The 21,438-nt window shown below is 44.9% G+C and overlaps 1 protein-coding gene across 10 annotated transcripts in view; it reads left to right on the forward strand.

The window, feature by feature from the left end:
• Positions 1 to 21,438, forward strand: part of LOC106587020 (dematin) — an 80,851-nt gene that overhangs the window by 11,863 nt on the left and 47,550 nt on the right. For 3 of the 10 annotated variants that reach the window (XM_082969319.1, XM_082969324.1, XM_082969320.1), the window contains exon 2: positions 15,800 to 15,921. The exons of the other annotated variants lie outside the window; for them this stretch is intronic. The gene's annotated coding sequence lies outside the window, so the exon portion shown is untranslated. The remainder of the gene's footprint in view (positions 1 to 15,799; positions 15,922 to 21,438) is intronic. 10 annotated transcript variants of the gene reach the window in all.

Below are 21,438 nucleotides of genomic sequence, written 5' to 3' on the forward strand. Positions count from 1 at the left end.
AAAATCAATTTTTATGCGATTTTTCTCGTAAAAAAGCGATAATATTCCGACCGGGAGACCTTGTTTTCGTTCAAACACTGAAAATAGAAAATGGAGTCTTCACATGCACGCGCGCAGCCGTGTCATTGTTCTCAGAACGATCACTTTCCAAAAGCCCTACTGTTTTTCGCCCAGGGAGTCATCATTCCCCGTTCTGGCGTCTTCTGAGAGCCTATGGGAACCTTAGAAAATGTCATGTTACAGCAGAGATCCTCTGTTTTCGATAAAGAGGCTATAGAAGGCCAAGAAATGGTCAGAGAGGGCACTTCCTGTATGGAATCTTCTCAGGTTTTGGCCTGCCATATGAGTTCTGTCATACTCTGTCATACAGACACCATTCAAACAGTTTTAGAAACTTTAGGGTGTTTTCTATCCAAATCAAACAATTATATGCATATTCTAGTTTCTGGGCAGGAGTAATAACCAGATTAAATCGGGTACGTTTTTTATCCGGCCGTGAAAATACTGCCCCTATCCTAAACAGGTTAACAGTGTCCAAAAGAAGGGCCAGATGTATACAGAAAGGTGTCATCTGCGTAGAGGTGGATCAAAAGAATCACTTGCAGCAAGAGCGACATCATTGATATATACGGAGCAAAGAGTCGGCCCGAGAATTGAACCCTGTGGTACCCTCATAGAGACTGCCAGAGGTCCGGACAACAGGCCCTCCGATTTGACACACTGAACTCTATCTGAGAAGTAGTTAGAGAACCAGGCGAGGCTGTCATTAGAGAAACCAAGGCTGTTGAGTCTGCCGATAAGAATACGATGATTGCCATAGTCGAAAGCCTTGGCCAGGTTGATGAAGACGGCTGCACAGTACTGTCTTTTATCGATGGCGGTTATGATATCATTTAGGACCTTGAGCGTGGCTGAGGTGCACCCATGGCCAGCTCATAAACCCGATTGCATAGTGGAGAAGGTACGGTGGGATTCGAAATGGTCGGTGATCTGTTTGTTCACTTGGCTTTTGAAGACTTTAGAAAGGCAGGGCAGGATGGATATTGGTCTGTAACAGTTTGGGTCTAGTTTTTCTCCCCCTTTGAAGAGGGGAATGACCGTGGCAACTTTCCAATCTTTAAGAATCTCAGACGATACGAAAGAGAGGTTGAACTGACTAGTAATAGGGGTTGCACCAATGGCAGTGGATAATTTTAGGAAGAAAGGGTCCAGATTGTCTAACCCAGCTGATTTGTAGGGATCCAGATTTTGCAGCTCTTTCAGAACATCAGCTGTTTGGATTTGGGTTAAGGAGAAGCGGGGGGGCTTGTGCCAGATGCTACGGGGGGTGCAGGACTGTTTGGCGAGGTTGGGTTAGCCAGGTGGAAAGCATGGCCAGCCATAGAGAAATGCTTATTGTAATTCTCGATTATCGTGGATTTTGTCAGTGGTGACAGTGTTTCCTAGTCTCAGTGCAGTGGACAACTGGGAGAAGGTCCTCCCAAAACTTTTTGAAATTCTGTTTGAAAAAGCTAGCCTTTGTTTTCCTAACTGAATGTGTGTATTGGTTCCTGACTTCCCTGAAAAGTTGCATATCGTGGGGACTATCTTTTGCTAGTGCAGTCCGCCACAAGGTGTTTTTGTGCTGGTCAAGGGCAGTCAAATCTGGAGTGAACCAAGGGCTATATCTGTTCTTAGTTCTACATTTCTTTGAAAGGGAAATGCTAATATACAGTTGAAGTCGGAAGCTTACATACACCTTAGCCAAATTTCTTTCTTTCATCACATTCCCAGTGGGTCAGAAGTTTACTTACATTCAATTACTATTTGGTAGCATTGCCTTTAAATTGTTTAACTTGGGTCAAACGTTTCGGGTAGCCTTCCACAAGCTTCCCACAATAAGTTGGGTGAATTTTGGCCCATTCCTCCTGACAGAGCTGGTGTAACTGAGTCAGGTTTGTAGGCCTCCTTGCTCGCACACGCTTTTTCAGTTCTGCCGACAGATTTTCTATAGGATTGAGATCAGGGCTTTGTGATGGCCACTCCAATACCTTGACTTTGTTGTCCTTACGCCATTTTGCCACAACTTTGGAAGTATGCTTGGGGTCATTGTCCATTTGGAAGACCCATTTGCGACCAAGCTTTAACTTCCTGACTGATGTCTTGAGATGTTGCTTCAATATATCCACATAATTTTCCCTCCTCATGATGCCATCTATTTTGTGAAGTGCACCAGTCCTTCCTGTAGAAAAACACCCCCACAACATGATGCTGCCACCCCCGTGCTTCACGGTTGGGATGGTGTTCTTCGGCTTGCAAGCCTCCCCCTTTTTCCTCAAAACATAACAGTGGTCATTATGGCCAAACAGTCCTATTTTTGTTTCATCAGACCAGAGGACATTTCTCCAAAGAGTACGATCTTTGTCTCCATGTGCAGTTGCAAACCGTAGTCTGGCTTTTTTATGGCGGTTTTGGAGCAGTGGCTTCTTCCTTGCTGAGCGGCCTTTCAGGTTATGTCGATATAGGACTCGTTTTACTGTGGATATAGATATTTTTGTACCTGTTTCCTCCAGCATCTTCACAAGGTTGTTTGCTGTTGTTCTGGGATTGATTTGCACTTTTTGCACCAAAGTACATTCATCTCTAGGAGACAGAACGCATCTCCTTCCTGAGCGGTACGCTGTCTGCGTGGTCCCATGGTGTTTATACTTGCGTACTATTGTTTGTACAGATGAACGTGGTACCTTCAGTCATTTGAAACTTGCTCCCAAGGATGATCCAGACTTGTGGAGGTCTACAATTTGTTTTCTGAGGTCTTGGCTGATTTTTTTTAATTTTCCCATGATGTCAAGCAAAGAGGCACTGAGTTTAAAGGTAGGCCTTGATATACATCCACGGGTACACCTCCAATTGACTCAAATGATGTCAATTAGCCTATCAGAAGCTTCTAAAGCCGTGACATAATTTTCTGGAATTTTCCAAGCTGTTTAAAGGCACAGTCAACTTAGTGTATGTAAACTTCTGACCCACTGGAATTGTGATACAGTGAATTATAAGTGAAATAATCTGTCTGTAAACAATTGTTGGAAAAATGTCTTGTGTCATGCACAAAGTAGATGTCCTAACCGACTTGCCAAAACTATAGTTTGTTAACAAGAAACTTGTGGATTGGTTGAAAAACAAGTTTTAATTACTCCAACCTAAGTGTATGTAAACTTCCGACTTCAACTGTATTTTAGTGCTAAGCACTAACTAGCCTGCCAACAGTAAAGCATCCTGAGACCATTCATGTGTGGGGTTGCTTCTCAGCCAAGGGAGTGGGCTCACTCACAATTTTGCCTAAGAACACAGCCATGAATAAAGAATGGTTCCAACACATCCTCCGAGAGCAACTTCTCTCAACCATCCAGGAACAGTTTGGTGACGAACAATGCCTTTTCCAGCATGATGGAGCACCTTGCCATTAGGCAAAAGTGATTACTAAGTGGCTCGGGGAACAAAACATCAATATTTTGGGTCCATGGCCAGGAAACTCCCAAGACTTTAATCCCATTGAGAACTTGTGGTCAATCCTCAAGAGGCGGGTGGACAAACAAAAACCCACAAATTCTGACAAACTCCAAGCATTGATTATGCAAGAATGGGCTGCCATCAGTCAGGATGTGGCCCAGAAGTTAATTGACAGCATGCCAGGGCGGATTGCAGAGGTCTTGAAAAAGAAGGGTCAACACTGCAAATATTGACTCTTTGCATCAACTTCATGTAATTGTCAATAAAAGCCTTTGACACTTATGAAATGCTTGTAATTATACTTCAGTATTCCATAGTAACATCTGACAAAAATATCTAGACACTGAAGCAGCAAACTTCGTGGAAATTAATATTTGTGTCATTCTTAAAACTTTTGGCCACGACTGTACTGTATATCAATGCAATATATCATGGCGGACTACACTATTAATGGATTGGATGGGTTGAATTATTACAATCAGGTAGGCCAAGTTAACTTTTTACATAATTGCATTACACAATTTGCAATTCCACATGTGGAAACTTTGCTCCTGCAACATGTCAACACCACCTTTTACATGTGAGTAGAATAACACTATTTAACCCCTATAAATTAACTTGCAATTAATTCCACATGTAAAACTGCTAATTTGTTTTTCATATGTGAATGTTTTTCACGTGAACTTTTTATTCCACATGTGAAGGTGAGATTTTAAAATGTGGAGTTTTCTTATATGTAAAACTGAAACGGGGATTTTCATATGTGAAGTGATCTTGCATTTCCACATGTGAAAGTGTAATTTTTACAAGTGGAGTTTTCTAACATGGTAAACCGCAAATGTGTGATTTGTTTTTCACGTGAGGTGAAAACATGCACGTGTACTCTACCTACAGTGCTTTCAGAAAGTATTCACACCCCTTGACTCTTTCCGCATTTTATTGTGTTACTGCCTGAATTTAAAATGGATTAAATTGAGTTGTTTTATTTGTATTTATTATGGATCCCCATTAGCTGCTGCTAAGGTGTCCAGCAAAATTAAGGCAGTTTATACAATTTTAAAAACATTCCAATACATTCACAGATTTCACAACACATTGTTTGCCCTCAGGCCCCTACTCCACCACTACCACATATCTACATGTTGGGTCACTGACCTACACACAATACCCCATAATGTCAAAGTGGAATTATGTTTTGAATTTCTTTCTTCTAATTATTAAACATTTAAAGCTGAAGTGTCTTGATACAATAAGTATTCAACCCCTTTCTTATGGCAAGCCTAAATAAGTTGAGGAGTAAAAATGTGCTTACCAAGTCACATAATAATAGTGTTTAACATGATTTTTGAATGATTGCCTCCTCTGTACCCCACACATACGATTATCTGTAGAGTCTCTCAGTCAAGCAGTGACTTTCAAACACAGATTCAGCCACAAAGACCAGGGAGGTTTTCCAATGCCTCAAAAAATAAGGGCACCTATTGGTAGATGGGTAAAAAAAAAGCGGACATTGAATATCCCTTTAAACATGGTGAAGTGATTAATTACACTTTGGATGGTGTCTCAATACACCCAGTTGTTACAAAGATACAGGCGTCCTTCCTAACTCAGTTGCCTGAGAGGAAGGAACCCACTCAGGGATTTCACAATGAGTCCAATGGTGACTTTGAAACAGTTAGAGTTTAATGGCTATGATGGGAGAAAACTGAGCATGGCTCAATAACATTGTAGTTACTCCACAATACTAACCTGTAAATGACAGAGTGAAACGAAGGAAGCATATTCCAAAACATACATCCTGTTTGCACTAAGGCACTAAAGTTAAACTGCCAAAAATCTAGCAAAGAACTGAACTTGGGAGTTTTTTAAGATAAAAAGAAACAGAATACAGCTAAGCACAGGAAAAGTCCTAGAAGAAAACCTGGTTCAGTCTGCTTTCCAACAGACACTGCGAGACAAATTCACCTTTCAGCAGGACAATAACCTAAAGCACAACGCAAAATATACACTGGAGTTGGTAACCAAGATACCATTGAATGTTCCAGAGTGGCCTAGTTACATAAATATTTTGTAAAGGTTTTTTACCCCTTTTTTCTCCCCAATTTTGTGTTATCCAATTGGTAGTTACAGTCTTGTCCCATCGCTGCAACTCCCGTATGGACTCGGGAGAGGCGAAGGTCAAGAGCCTTGTGTCCTCCGAAACACGACCCAGCCAAGCCGCACTGCTTCTTGACACAACGCCCGCTTAAGCCGGAAGCCAGCCTCACCAATGTGTCGGAGGAAACATCGTACACCTGGCGACCGTGTCAGCGTGCATGTGCCCGGCCCGCCACAGGAGTCGCTAGAGTGCGATGGGACAAGGACATCCCGGCCAGCCAAACCCTCCCCTAACCTGGACGACGCTGGGCCAATTGTGCTCCGCCCCATGGGTCTCTGGTCGCGGCCGGCTGTGACAGAGCCTGGACTCAAACCAGGATCTCTAGTGGAACAGCTAGCACTGCGATGCGGTGCCTTAGACCACTGCGCTACTCGGGAGGACCTGGCCTAGTTACAGTTTTGACTTAAATTGGCTTGAAAATCCATGGCAATACTTGAAAATGATCAACAAATATCTTTACAGAGCTTGAAGAATTTAAAAAATAATAATGTGCAATCCAGGTGTGCAAAGCTTTTGGAGATTTACCCAGAAAGAAGCGAGTTTTCACTTAGTCATTATGGGGTATTGTGTGTAAATGGTTGACCCCAAAAAAGTATTTCCTCCATTTTGAATTCAGGCTGTAACACAATAAAAATGTGGAATAAGTGAAGTGGGTATGAATACTTTCTGAAGACTGTAGGTGTGTGCGTGTTGGTGTGTGTGCATGCGTGTGTGCGCACGATTGTCACATTTAAGTATGTTCTCTGTTCTTATTGAGTTTGTCTATCGTTCTGCTGTTACTCAAGAGCCCTACGTCGTTGTGGCTTCATGGAAGCCAGACTAATGCCTTATCTATGAGTGCAGCTGGTTTGCATATGGAGCACATGTGTGCCATCAGAATGAAAGGAGGCCAGGCCAAGGTGATGTGAACACTTTTGCTGGCTGACGGAGCCAATCCGGAGAGCGTTGCCACGGCGACGAGAACAGGCCAACTGGGTGTAGGCTGATCTTGCTTTGCTGAGATAACACACCAACACACACAGATACAGAGCTCTCTGTACCTTGTCAATACCAGTGGGTGTCGCAACTCAGGATTTCCTTGGTACAGATACTTTCCGAGACAAGCCAGAATCATGGATACCAATTCTCTCATTTGTACCCCAGCCTGGATAGAGCATAAAATGTGTTTATCCCCATTTTCTTCCATGAGTTGCATCTACCAGTGCAATAAGACAACTTAATGGTTTGTCTGAATGATAATATCACCTCAAATATGCTTGCAACAAAAAGGTCTGGATACTGTATCTTGTTGGGTTGTTTATGACATGATTTTGATAACCCCGTTACCCTTGCAGTAATGCGTAAGACCAGATCAGTTGCCAGTGTAAATGTAGATGGGCTGTGGGAGCTCTGTTTTTCCACTGTCAGGCTTTGCACCCGTGTCATCAGTGGTTTATGTTTCCATCTCCGAGCCCCCCAAAAAAGCCCAAAAGTCTAGGGCCGTGGACATACCCTGACATGGGGCCAGACTGAGGGGAGTGGGACTTTTCAGCCCAGTGGTCCTAGCTAGAAGGACTCTTAACACACATTTTAAACAAACAGACTAAATGTAATCTTAACATACAACTGATTCACTTGCCTTTTGCAAATTTCAATTATAACAATCAAGTGGGACATAAATGTAGGTCATTCACTTGGATTATAAATGCTGACGCATTGTATGAGATTAAGTAAAAACCACTAGAAAATATCTTACTGATGCAATTGACCTAGATATGAAAGAATACAGAACAAGCCTACACCACAAACAGAGACTAGCCTCTGATGTGTTGTGAGTGATGAGATTTTTCTCATAGTCAGAGACTATTAGCCCCTACAACAGCATGCAATTTTGTTCTTAGCGAGCTCTAGGCCTATATCAACTCGGTGGATTACACTTGCGAGGTCATAATCTTTCCTTTTTCGTTTTTGATTAGATGATTTCCCTCTTCCAGTGCAGATATTGCAGCAGTGTTCTTTTCTCTGCTGCTGCTGCTCAGTCAAGTGCACCAAGCTTTTATGACTAGACTGGAGAAAGCCACCATTATTGTCCTTATGACCCAAATTAACTGCCTCAGATCTAGTCAACATCAAACATGCTTCATGTGACAAAGAAATGAGGCCGATCATTCTACTGGCAGGCATGCTCGTCATTCAGCCTCAAGTTGGAGATGTATCTGAAATCAGGACTTAGAAAACCATGTCAGGTTTGGATGATGATGTGTGATTTGTTGGTTTCCCATTCCCTCTTTATCGTTTCTATGTAATGGAATCTCTCATTCTTTATTGAGCAAAGATTCCTGTGGTCTTCACTTGAAGTATCCCCAACTTTTCTCAGTTCTCACCCCTTTGTCGGACAGTTGTGTGCGTTGAGTGATAGTAATTACCCTCACTGACAGGCACCACCCCCTAAAACAATCACAGAAAAGAGACGCCCCCATAAAAGTCAACCCATTGGCCCTTTACACTTGAAACTGGCCCTGTTTAGTGTTTGTGCTGAATAGAGCAGTCAGCAGAAAAAAACTGAACACAAGCTATTGACAATTGACTTGGAGGGAAAACACCAGGCTCATACCCCCCACCTGGCCGTCAATAAATCTATGTAATGTGCAGCTCTGGAGAAAACACAATGGGCAGCTCAGTGCAGGCCCAATTTAATCCCTGAGCACTGTGTTTGGAGGCTTGTGTTGAAAAGAGAGACCCGGGTTGGAGGGCGTCACAAACCACCAGGCCCTTGCCAGGCCTTGTCAGGCCCTGACATTTGCCTCAAAAAGGGGGAAAGACATACGACTCAAGTGGGCCAGCTCCGCTGCATTCATCCATCCTCTGAGTCCCACAGAGAGGGGTGGTCCTTTCTCTGCTGGGGGTCCCGCATGGTCTTGCCTGTCCCTTTCTCCCAGCTCTCTGCCATCACCATGTTGCCATCATCAAAGAGCTTTAGCAGAGTGGACGTGAAATGGATCAAATGCTGCTTTGAGGAAGTTGTTTATACCTCATGGATTAGCTTTTGTCATGTCCTGACCATAGTAAGATGTTATTTTCTATGGTAGAGTAGGTCAGGGCGTGACAGAGGGTGTTTTGTGTTTTCTATTTCTATGTTCTTAGGTTCTAGTTTTTGTATTTCTATGTTGGTTTGTTTGGGTTGATCTCCAATTGGAGGCAGCTGGTCCTCGTTGTCTCTAATTGTAGATCATACTTAAGTAGGGGTTTTTCTTCCTGGGTTTTGTGGGTGATTATTTTTGAGTAGTGTTTGTTTCTCCTCTGCGTCACGGTTTATTGTTTTGTTAATTCAGTTTATTTATGTATTGCAAAGTTTCACAGATTAAATAAAATGTGGAACTACACGCACGCTGCACTTTGGTCCTCTCCTTTCGACAGCCGTGACAGCTTCTGTTAGTTGAAGGGAATGTAATAGTGGTGAAAAGGTTCACAAAACTCACAGTTCGGTACGATACGGTACAGTGTTGTCACGGTTCGGTACGGTTTCGATACATCGACCAAAATAAATGCCTGAGAAATATGTAATTTGTATTTAGATTTTCCATTTATTATAATAGTAAACATGGGTAGCTTGAATTCCCAGGAGCATATGGAAACAAAGGGACAACAAAAAACAGCAATGCCTGCCTTATAACATGAAATAAAATAATCATTTAAAACAGAACTTCAACAAGAGTGCATAGTCCAGCAGCATATATCAAAATTAAGTCACATAGCAGTGTCAAACAAAATAGGACCACTTGAGACTGGTTACTTAGAAAAAATATATATCAGATTTTCAAGTTTTTCTTTAAGATTAGTCTATCCACATTATCTGCAGTGAGCACAGATCGGCTTGCTGTGACAATGTAAGCCGCTGTGGAGAATACCCTCTCGCTAGGGACAGGTCCCAGGCACAGCCAGGTAGCGCCTTGCTAACATGGCAACATGAAGGTATATTAACTCTTTGGTCTTCCACCATGTACAGTGGGGGAAAAAAGTATTTGATCCCCTGCTGATTTTGTACATTTGCCCACTGACAAAGAAATGATCAGTCTATAATTTTAATAGTAGGTTCATTTGAACAGTGAGAGACAGAAAAACAACAAAAAAATCCAGAAAAACGCATGTCAAAAATGTTATAAAATGATTTGCATTTTAATGAGGGAAATAAGTATTTGACCCCTCTGCAAAACATGACTTAGTACTTGGTGGCAAAACCCTTATTGGCAATCACAGAGGTCAGACGTTTCTTGGAGTTGGCCACCAGGTTTGCACACATCTCAGGAGGGATTTTGTCCCACTCCTCTTTGCAGATCTTCTCCAAGTGGAGTTGCAATGATTAATATTATAGACTGATCCTTTCTTTGTCAGTGGGCAAACGTACAAAATCAGCAGGGGATCAAATACTTTCCCCCCCCACTGTAAGTGGATCAGCATCCAGGGGAATACAGTCCACTTCCCTGTATGAGGTCACCTCCTCTTCTATGACCTTGACCTTTTGACTTGGTTCCCAGCTCCTGGGTCTTGAACAACTCCCCAAAAAGCTCAGCCATGGCCGACTTCTTTTCTGGAGGAGAACCGCTGTCTGCCGTCTCTGGAGAGGGGTTGGCTCCTGTGGTAACTGTGGCTTGAACCTGCAGAATTAAATTAGTAATTTTCATTTTCTTTAAAAATATGATTTGTTGTTTGAAATATATATCAGACACTATTATGACAATTACAGTTATTACTTTATAATTAATTGTTATCACTTATTAATAAAATAATAAATGTCACATTAACAAAATAAATACTATACTTGTCACGACTCCCGCCGAAGTCGGCCCCTCTCCTTGTTCGGGCGGCGTTCGGCGGTCGACGTCACCGGCTTACTAGTTGCCATGTTTCACTGTTTGTTTGGTTTTATCTTTATTGTGTACACCTGTTTTTGATTTTCCCTAATTATGTTCATTATTTAAACCTCTGCATTTCCTGTTTGTCTTGTCGGTGATTGTTTCCTGTTTTGTGTGGTTGGAGGTGTTTCTCCGCACTATGTATTTTCCTATGAGAAGATTTATTGATTTTTCAAGTAAACACGTTTGTTTACATTGATCCCTGTGTCCTGCGCCTGACTCCTCTACTTCTAAAAAAGAAAACCATTACAGAATCACCGACCACTATGGAGTCAGCAGGAGCAGCCAGCCCTCCGATTCATATAGAGGAGCGCGTTCAGCAGCAAGCGAGCATGATCCAGAGTCTCATGACTGCCATGGATTGCGTGCTGCAGACCATGGAGAGAGTGGAGAGAAAAAGATGTCCCGCCAACCCAGCCACACCACCACCAGTCGCACCACCACCAGTTGCACCTTCTGATAAACACATTTCTACCCATCCTCCGTCTGTATCCAGTGGGATTCGGCTCTTGCTCCCAGGAGCGTATGATGGAACAGCTGCCGGGTGCCAGGGGTTCCTACTCCAGCTGGAGCTCTACCTGGCGGCTGTCCAGCCGGCACCCTCGGGAAGCGAGAGAGTGAGCGCTCTCATCTCCTGTCTGACTGGTAAAGCCCTGGAGTGGGCCACCGCCAACTGGGAAGAGAAAGGCCCGACTCTGGAGGACTACGAGGACTTCTCCCGCCGCTTTCGGGCAGTATTTGATCATCCACCGGAAGGGAGAGCGGCGGGAGAGTGCTTGTTACATTTAAGACAGGAGATAAGGAGCGCTCAGGAGTTTGCAATGGACTTTAGGACTCTGGTGGCTGGTGCGGGATGGAATGAACGGGCCCTGATCGATCACTACAGGTGTAGTTTGCGAGAGGACGTTCGTAGGGAGCTAGCCTGCAGGGACACCACCATCCACCTGGACCAGCTGGTGGACTTATCGATCCAGCTGGATAATCGGCTGGCCTCCCGCGGACATCCGGATCGGGGTCCGTTGGTTCCATCCCCCAATCCCTTAGATCCAACTCCTATGGAGTTGGGAGGGGCTGGTACTAGGGAGACCGGAGAGGAGACCATTCCAGGCACTAGAGGTGACCGCAGAGGGCACACTGCTGGTCGGTGCTGGGGAGGTTTTCCAGGGAGTCGAGGTGGTAGGCGGAACACTAGTGGTTCATCTCAGGTGAGCAGGCACACGACTCACCCAGACCCCCCTGTTGCTCACATGTGGGTATCTATAGGATTTCCGGGGTTTTCCCCGCATTCCCAGCATAAGGCGCTAGTAGATTCAGGCGCAGCTGGGAACTTTATTGATCGGTCCTTAGCCCATAGATTAGGGACTCCTATTGTTCCTGTTGATGTTCCCTTCCCTGTACATGCCCTAGATAGTCGTCCGTTGGGGTCGGGGCTTATTAGGGAGGTCACAGCTCCCATTGCTATGGTAACGCAGGGGAGTCATGAAGAGAGTATTAGTCTCTTTCTGATTGACGCTCCTGCGTTTCCCGTTGTGTTGGGTCTTCCCTGGTTGGCTTCTCATGATCCTATTATTTTGTGGCAACAGAGGGTTCTCAAGGGATGGTCCAGTCAGTGTTCGGGGAGGTGTTTAGGTGTTTCCTTAGGTGCCACTACGGTGGAAAGTCCAAACCAGGTTTCCACCATGCACATTCCTCCCGAATATGCCGATTTGGCAATCGCCTTCTGTAAAAGGAAAGCGACTCAACTACCACCCCATCGACCGGGGGATTGTGCGATAAATCTCCTGGAGGGCGCTGCACTCCCCAGGAGTCACGTGTATCCTCTGTCACAGGAGGAAACGGCGGCTATGGAAACATGTCGCTGAATCTCTGGGACAGGGATACATTCGGCCCTCCATTTCACCTGTCTCCTCGAGTTTCTTTTTTGTAAAGAAAAAGGATGGTGGTTTACGCCCGTGCATTGACTATCGAGGTTTGAACCAGATCACTGTTAAATACAGTTACCCGCTGCCTCTGATCGCCAGTATGACAGAGTCATTGCTCGGGGCGCGCTTCTTCACAAAATTGGATCTCAGGAGCGCGTACAACCTGGTGCGTATCAGGGGAGGGGATGAGTGGAAGACGGCATTTAGCACCACTTCTGGGCACTATGAGTACCTCGTCATGCCGTATGGGTTAATGAATGCTCCATCCGTCTTCCAATCATTTGTGGATGAGATCTTCAGAGACCTGCACGGGCGGGGTGTAGTGGTGTATATAGATGATATTCTAATATACTCCACTACTCCACTAATATACTCCACTGAGCATGTGTCTCTTGTACGAATGGTGCTTGGGCGACTGTTGGAGCATGACCTTTACGTCAAGGCGGAGAAATGTCTGTTCTTTCAACAGTCCGCCTCCTTCCTTGGGTACCGTTTGTCCGTGTCAGGGGTGGAGATGGAGACTGACCGCATTTCAGCCGTGCGTAATCGGCCGACTCCAACCACGGTAAAGGAGGTGCAGCGGGTTTTAGGGTTTGCCAACTACTACCAGAGGTTTATCCGGGGTTTTACCACAGAGAAGGGTCTTATATCTGCCGCTATGAATTTAGCTATCGTTGTGTTGATTTCTTTAGCCCTACCGGAGTCAGCCGCATATTGTTGCCTGAAGACTGTGGGGAGAAGTGGTTGCCGTAAAAAATGTTCGCCGAGTACCACCGATTGGCACTTTGGGGTGATGTCGGCGCAAATAAGTAGTCATGTTACTTGTATTGCCACTCGAATAGGCTATCGGCAATGAACAGAGCCTACATGTTGTAGAAGTTTTATCCACCACTCATTGGCAACGCCTGTTATAGTTTGTCTTCCGGGTTTGGAGCGAGTAGTCGTAATATTACCTGCGGAGCGGGATGCAGCACATCTCTTTACATTACAACGGTTTGATTTGTTTGATCTGAGCAATTCTTTAGCTAGCTACTTAGCTGTCTTTGTATCAAAGATAATTGTGTAGTTTAGAGTAATTATCGAGGTTAGCTAGCCAGCTATTTTCGTCGCCGAGCCGCGCCACCGTTCTCCTACCTAGTCAACAACTGCTAGCTAGCTAGTCAACCTCTACCGACTAGCAGCACTGTAGAAACAAATAATACATTACAACGGAAAGATTTGATTAGTGTAGTGTTAGCTAGCTACATAGTTGTCTTTGCTGTCTTTGTATCTAAGATAATTGTGTAGTTTAGAGTAATTATCGAGGTTACCTAGCCAGCTACACTTTCAAACAAAGTCAACAACGCAGCCACTGCTAGCTAGCCTACTTCACCAGCCAGCAGTACTGTATCATATTAATCATTTTAGTCAATAAGATTTTTGCAACGTAAGCTTAACTTTCTGAACATTCGAGACGTGTAGTCCACTTGTCATTCCAATCTCCTTTGCATTAGCGTAGCCTCTTCTGTAGCCTGTCAACTATGTGGCTGTCTATCCCTGTTCTCTCCTCTCTGCACAGGCCATACAAACGCTTCACACCGCGTGGCCGCTGCCACTCTAACCTGGTGGTCCCAGCGCGCACGACCCACGTGGAGTTCCAGGTCTCCGGCAGCCTCTGGAACTGCCGATCTGCGGCCAACAAGGCAGAGTTCATCTCAGCCTATGCTTCCCTCCAGTCCCTCGACTTCTTGGCACTGACGGAAACATGGATTACCACAGATAACACTGCTACTCCTACTGCTCTCTCCTCGTCTGCCCACGTGTTCTCGCACACCCCGAGAGCTTCTGGTCAGCGGGGTGGTGACACTGGGATCCTCATCTCTCCCAAGTGGACATTCTCTCTTTCTCCCCTGACCCATCTGTCTATCGCCTCCTTTGAATTCCATGCTGTCACAGTTACCAGCCCTTTCAAGCTTAACATCCTTATCATTTATCGCCCTCCAGGTTCCCTTGGAGAGTTCATCAATGAGCTTGACGCCTTGATAAGTTCCTTTCCTGAGGATGGCTCACCTCTCACAGTTCTGGGTGACTTTAACCTCCCCACGTCTACCTTTGACTCATTCCTCTCTGCCTCCTTCGTTCAACTCCTCTCCTCTTTTGACCTCACCCTCTCACCTCCCCCCCCTACTCACAAGGCAGGCAATACGCTTGACCTCATCTTTACTAGATGCTGTTCTTCCACTAATCTCATTGCAACTCCCCTCCAAGTCTCCGACCAATTCCTTGTATCCTTTTCCCTCTCGCTCTCATCCAACACTTCTCACTCTGCCCCTACTCGGATGGTATCGCACCGTCCCAACCTTCGCTCTCTCTCCCCCGCTACTCTCTCCTCTTCCATCCTATCATCTCTTCCCTCTGCTCAAACCTTCTCCAACCTATCTCCTGATTCTGCCTCCTCAACCCTCCTCTCCTCCCTTTCTGCATCCTTTGACTCTATATGTCCCCTATCCTCCAGGCCGGCTCGGTCCTCCCCTCCTGCTCCGTGGCTCGACGACTCATTGCGAGCTCACAAAACAGGGCTCCGGGCAGCCGAGCGGAAATGGAGGAAAACTCGCCTCCCTGCGGACCTGGCATCCTTTCACTCCTTCCTCTCTACATTTTCCTCTTCTATCTCTGCTGCAAAAGCCACTTTCTACCACTCTAAATTCCAAGCATCTGCCTCTAACCCTAGGAAGCTCTTTGCCACCTTCTCCTCCCTCCTGAATCCTCCTCCCCCTCCTCCCTCTCTGCGGATGACTTCGTCAACCATTTTGAAAAGAAAGTCGATGACATCCGATCCTCGTTTGCTAAGTCAAACGACACCGCTGGTCCTGCTCACACTGCCCTACCCTGTGCTTTGACCTCTTTCTCACCTCTCTCTCCAGATGAAATCTTGCGTCTTGTGACGACCGGCCGCCCAACAACCTGCCCGCTTGACCCTATCCCCTCCTCTCTTCTCCAGACCATTTCCGGAGACCTTCTCCCTTACCTCACCTCGCTCATCAACTCATCCTTGACCGCTGGCTACGTCCCTTCCGTCTTCAAGAGAGCGAGAGTTGCACCCCTTCTGAAAAAACCTACACTCGATCCCTCCGATGTCAACAACTACAGACCAGTATCCCTTCTTTCTTTTCTCTCCAAAACTCTTGAACGTGCCGTCCTTGGCCAGCTCTCCTGCTATCTCTCTCAGAATGACCTTCTTGATCCAAATCAGTCAGGTTTCAAGACTAGTAATTCAACTGAGACTGCTCTTCTCTGTGTCTCGGAGGCGCTCCGCACTGCTAAAGCTAACTCTCTCTCCTCTGCTCTCATCCTTCTAGACCTATCGGCTGCCTTTGATACTGTGAACCATCAGATCCTCCTCTCCACCCTCTCCGAGTTGGGCATCTCCGGCGCGGCCCACGCTTGGATTGCGTCCTACCTGACAGGTCGCTCCTACCAGGTGGGGTGGCTATATATATGATTAACGTATTGTTCGGTTCACAGTGCGTACCGAACGGTGCACCATGGACCCTGTACCGAACGGATCAATATGAATACACGTACCGTTTCACCCCTAGAATGTAATTTTAACTGTGAGAAAGCGCCATCATTGTCCTTGTAGAGAGCTATTGGAGCTATTGGTGACTGTTACAGTAGAGTATATGTAAGGATAAAAGTTCCCCTGTTCACCGAGCAATTGCCTTCCGCAGAGCACAACATCCCATCTCAATACATGTATCATTGTTAAGACTGTAAAATGCACTCTGAAAAACAACAACTAAAACAGGAGTACAACCATGCAGGAAAAAACGCTTGTGTCCTTATTGTTGTTTTTTGAATGCAGGGGGAGAAGGGAGGGTTGGTTAAGTTAAGTGGATGCCATATTTTGCATAGATGCATTTTCATGCCCCCTTATGAAATGTAGGATCTTAATTTGATCACTCTTTTGTTGCTGAGAAGTTTCCTGCACAGCAAGAAATGCAAACTTGTAGTGAATTCAAGGTTTTTAAACCTCTATGGGCAAGGCGGGACGAATTCGTCCCACCTACGTAACAGCCACCTGAATTCAGTGGCGCGATTTTTGAATCGTTTGAAATACTATTACTTCAATTTCTCAAACATATGACTATTTTACAGCTATTTAAAGACAAGACTCTCCTTAATCTAACCACACTGTCCGATTTCAAAAAGGCTTTACAACGAAAGCAAAACATTAGATTATGTCAGGAGAGTGCCCAGCCAGAAATAATCAGACACCCATTTTTCAAGCTAGCATATAATGTCACAAAAACCCAAACCACAGCTAAATGCAGCACTAACCTTTTATGATCTTCATCAGATGACACACCTAGGACATTATGTTATACAATACATGCATGTCTGTTCAATCAAGTTCATATTTATATCAAAAAACAGCTTTTTACATTAGCATGTGACGTTCAGAAAAAGCATACCCCCCGCAAACTTCCGGGGAATTTACTAACAGTTTGCTAAATTACTCACGATAAACGTTCACAAAAAGCATAACAATTATTTTAAGAATTATAGATACATTACTCCTCTATGCACTCGATATGTCCGATTTTAAAATAGCTTTTCGGATTAAGCACATTTTGCAATATTCTAAGTACATAGCCCAGCCATCACGGCTAGCTATTTAGACACCCGGCAAGATTAGCCTTCACCAAAATCCTATTTCCTATAAGAAAAATGTTCTTACCTTTCCTGTTCTTCGTCAGAATGCACTCCCAGGACTTCTACTTCAATAACAAATGTAGGTTTGGTCCCAAATAATCCATCGTTATATCCAAATATCCTCTGTTTTGTTCGTGCGTTCTAGACACTATACGAATGGTAAATAACGGTCGTGCGCATGGCGCATGGCGTGACAAAAAATGTCTAAATATTCCATTACCGTACTTCGAAGCATGTCAACCGCTGTTTAAAACCAATTTTTATGCCATTTATCTCGTAGAAAAGCGATAATATTCCGACCGGGAATCTGCAATAAGCTAAACAGCCGAATGACATTTCTCCATGGGGGCGAATCGTGCACGCGCCTCATTCAATGGTCCTCTGATCGGCCACTTGGATAAGGCGATAATCTGTTTCAGCCAGAGGCTGCCTCGTCATCGTTCAGGTTTTTCCCGGGTTCTGAGAGCCTATTGGAGCCCTGGGAATTGTCACGTTACAGCTAAGATCCTTACTCTTCAATAAACAGATGCAAGACGCACGACTCCTTGTCAGACAGGCCACTTCCTGCATGAAACCTTGTCAGGTTTTTGCCTGCCATAGGAGTTCTGTTATACTCACAGACACCATTCAAACAGTTTTAGAAACTTTAGGGTGTTTTCTATCCAAACCTGAACAATAATATGCATATTCTAGCTTCTGAGTTGGTGTAGGAGGCAGTTAAAAATGGGCACATATTTTTTCCAAAATTCTCAATACTGCCCCCTAGCCCAAACAGGTTAAAAGGCTTCTAAAATGTCTAATTTCCACTTTAACATGTCAAACTTGATTTGCCCTAACGAAAAATGTATCAACCCCTACCAAAAAAAATGCATTAATTATAATACATATAATATTTCACATTTCCTGTTGCTGCAGGAATAAAATCCTACATCTGTATGAGATCCTTGTTTGTTAAGAAGGCTACAGCATTACTCACCCTCACTGTGAGCTGGGTACTGTAGGTGTTTGCTGTGTAAAGGCCTCCCCAGTTTGAGCTGGTAAAGCCTCTGCAGAACACATTGCGATCCAAATCAATGCCAAAACAATGCAAGCAGGGCAGATGTGGCACATGTCTCTAACTGTGTCCAAAATGGCACCCTAGTCCCTATATAGTGCACTTCTTTTGACCAGGGTCCTTAGTGCACTACTTTTGACCAGAGCCCTATGTAGGGAATAGGGTGCCATTTATCGCCATTTGGGATGAACATCAGTCACCTACACATGCATTGAGCAGCACACACAGGGAAACGTAACCTCGTACAAGCCTGCCTGTGCCCACACACTTCAGAGCCTATTCCTCCACACTCCCTCTCCTATTGATACAGTAACTATGCCCCAGGCAACAGAGCCTCCATTCCAAGCTGTTTGGCAACAGTATTGCCTTTTTCTCTTATCACGTTTGGATAAAGGATGCATTGTATCTTGGTCTGCCATCATGAGACATCATGTGTGAGAATTGTCCACAGGAGCTATTCAGAAGTGATTGCTAGTATTTATCAACAATATATCACTTTACAGGATTTGGTCTTAAACATAGCTCAAGATTGTCGCATTTTCGTCTGTTTGAGATTGACGTGAATAAAGCACTGGTTTATAAGGAATAATATGATATTTGATGATCACTCCACTACTTAAATCCATTTTACCTAATTTCTACCAGCATATCACGTGCAACCAGAGGGGGAAAAAAAACTCTAGACCAGCTTTACTTCACACAAAGAGACGCATACAAAGCTCTCCCTCGCCCTCCATTTGTCAAATCTGACCATAATTCTATCCTCCCGATTCCTGCTTACAAGCAAAAACTAAAGGACGAAGTAGCAGTGTCTCGCTCAATATGGAAGTGGTCAGATGACGTGGATGCTATGCTACAGGACTGTTTTGCTAGCATAGACTGGAATATGTTCCGGGATTCATTGAGGAGTATACCACATCAGTCACCGGAATCATCAATAAGTGCATCGACAACATCGTCCCCACAGTGACCGTACGTACATATCCCTATCAGAAGCCATGGATTACAGACAACATCCGCACCGAGCTAAAGGCTAGAGCTGCCGCTTTCAAGGAGCGGGACACTAATCCAGACACTTATAAGAAATCCCGCTATGCCCTCAGATGAACCATGAAACATGCAAAGCGTCATTACAGGACTAAGATTGAATCCTACTACACAGACTTTGACGCTCTTCGGATGTCGCAGGGCTTGCAAACTATTACGGACTACAAAGGGAAACCCAGTCACGAGCTGCCCAGGGACGCGAGCCTACCAGATGAGCTAAATGCCTTTCATGCTCACTTCGAGGCAAGCAACACTGAAGCATGCATGAGAGCACTAGCTGTTCCGGATGACTGTGATTCTCTGTAGCCGATGTGAGCAAGACCTTTAAACAGGTCAACATTCACAAGGCTGAGGGGCCAGACGGATTACCAGGAGGTGTACTCAGAGCATGCGCTTGTGCAGTGTCTCCACTGACATGTTCAACCTCTCCCTGACCGAGTCTGTAATACCTTCATGTTTCAAGCAGACCACCATAGTCTCTGTGCCCAAGAGAGCAAAGGTAACCTGCCTAAATGACTACCGCCCCTTAGCACTAACGTCAGTAGCCATGAAGTGCTTTGAAAGGCTGGTCATGACTCACAACAACAACATCATCCCGGAAACCCTAGACCCACTCCAATTCGCATACTGCCCCAACAGATGACGCAATCTCACACTCCACACTGCCCTTTCTCACCTGGACAAAAGGAACACCTACGTGAGAATGCTATTCATTGACTACAGCTCAGCGTTCAACACCATAGTTCCCACAAAGCTCATCACTCAGTTAAGGACCCTGGGACTAAACACCTCCCTCTGCAACTGGATCCTGGACTTCCTGATGGGCCACCCCCAGGTGGTAAGAGTAGGCAACAACACATCTGCCATACTGATCCTCAACAGGGGGCCCCTCAGGGGTGCGTGCTTAGTCCCTTCATGTACTCCCTGTTCACTGACGACTGTGGCCAAGCACAACTCCAACACCATCATTAAGTTTGCTGAAGACAACAGCCTGATCACTGAGAACGATGAGACAGCCCATAAGGAGGAGGTCAGAGACCTGGCCGTGTGGTGCCAGGAAAACAACCTCTCCCTCAATGTCAGCAAGACAAAGGAGCTGCTCGTAGACTTCAGGAACAGGAGGGCTGATCAAGTAGTAGAGTGGGTCAAGAGTTTCAAGTTCCTTGGTGTCCACATCACCAACAAATTATCATGGTCCAAACACACCAAGACAGTTGTGAAGAGGGTGTGACAACACCTTTTCCCCCTCAGGAGATTGTAAATATTTGGTATGGGTCCCCAGATCATGAAAAAATTCTACAGCTATATCATCAAGAGCATCCTGACCAGTTGCATCACCGCCTGGTATGGCATCTGCTCAGCATCTGACTGTAATGCACGAGAGGGTAGTGCGTACGCCCAGTACATAAGTGGGGCCAAGCATCCTGCCATCCAGGACCTATATACTAGACGGTGTCAGTGGAAGGCCCCAAAAAATGTTCAAAGACTCGAATCTTTGCAACCGCACGGCAAGTGGTACCGGAGAGCCAAGTCTAGGTCCAAAAGGCTCCTTAACGGCTTCTACCCCCAAGCCATAAGATTGCTTAACTTTGGGATCCCTTAAGCTCGAATCCCGCTCGAATCCCATTAGCGGGATAGTTTTGACAACATCCAGTGAAATTGCAGAGCGCCAAATTCAAACTACAGTAACATAAATATTTAACTTTCATAAAATCACAAGTGTAATACATCAAAATAAAGCTTAACTTCTTGTTAATCCAGCCGCTGTGTCAGATTTCAAAAAGGCTTTACGGCGAAAGCACACCATGCGATTATCTGAGGACAGCGCCCCACATACAAACACATAAAAAACATATTTCAACCAGGCAGGTGCGACACGAATGTCAGAAATAGCGATATAATAAATGCCTTACCTTTGAAGATCTTCTTCTGTTGGCACTCCAAAAGGTCCCAGTTACATCACAAATGGTCCTTTTGTTCGATAATGTCCTTCTTTATATCCATAAAAACTCAGTTTAGCTGAGTCAATAATCCACCCAGTTTCCCTCATCAAAATGCATACAAAATGAATCCCAAACGTTACTAATAAACTTTTCCAAACAAGTCCAACAACGTTTATAATCAAACCTTAGGTACCCTAATACGTAAATAAACGATCAAATTTAAGATGGAGAATTGTTA

This window comes from Salmo salar, chromosome 26 (genome assembly GCF_965601325.2).
Source record: "Salmo salar chromosome 26, fSalSal1, whole genome shotgun sequence".
NCBI lineage: Eukaryota > Metazoa > Chordata > Actinopteri > Salmoniformes > Salmonidae > Salmo > Salmo salar.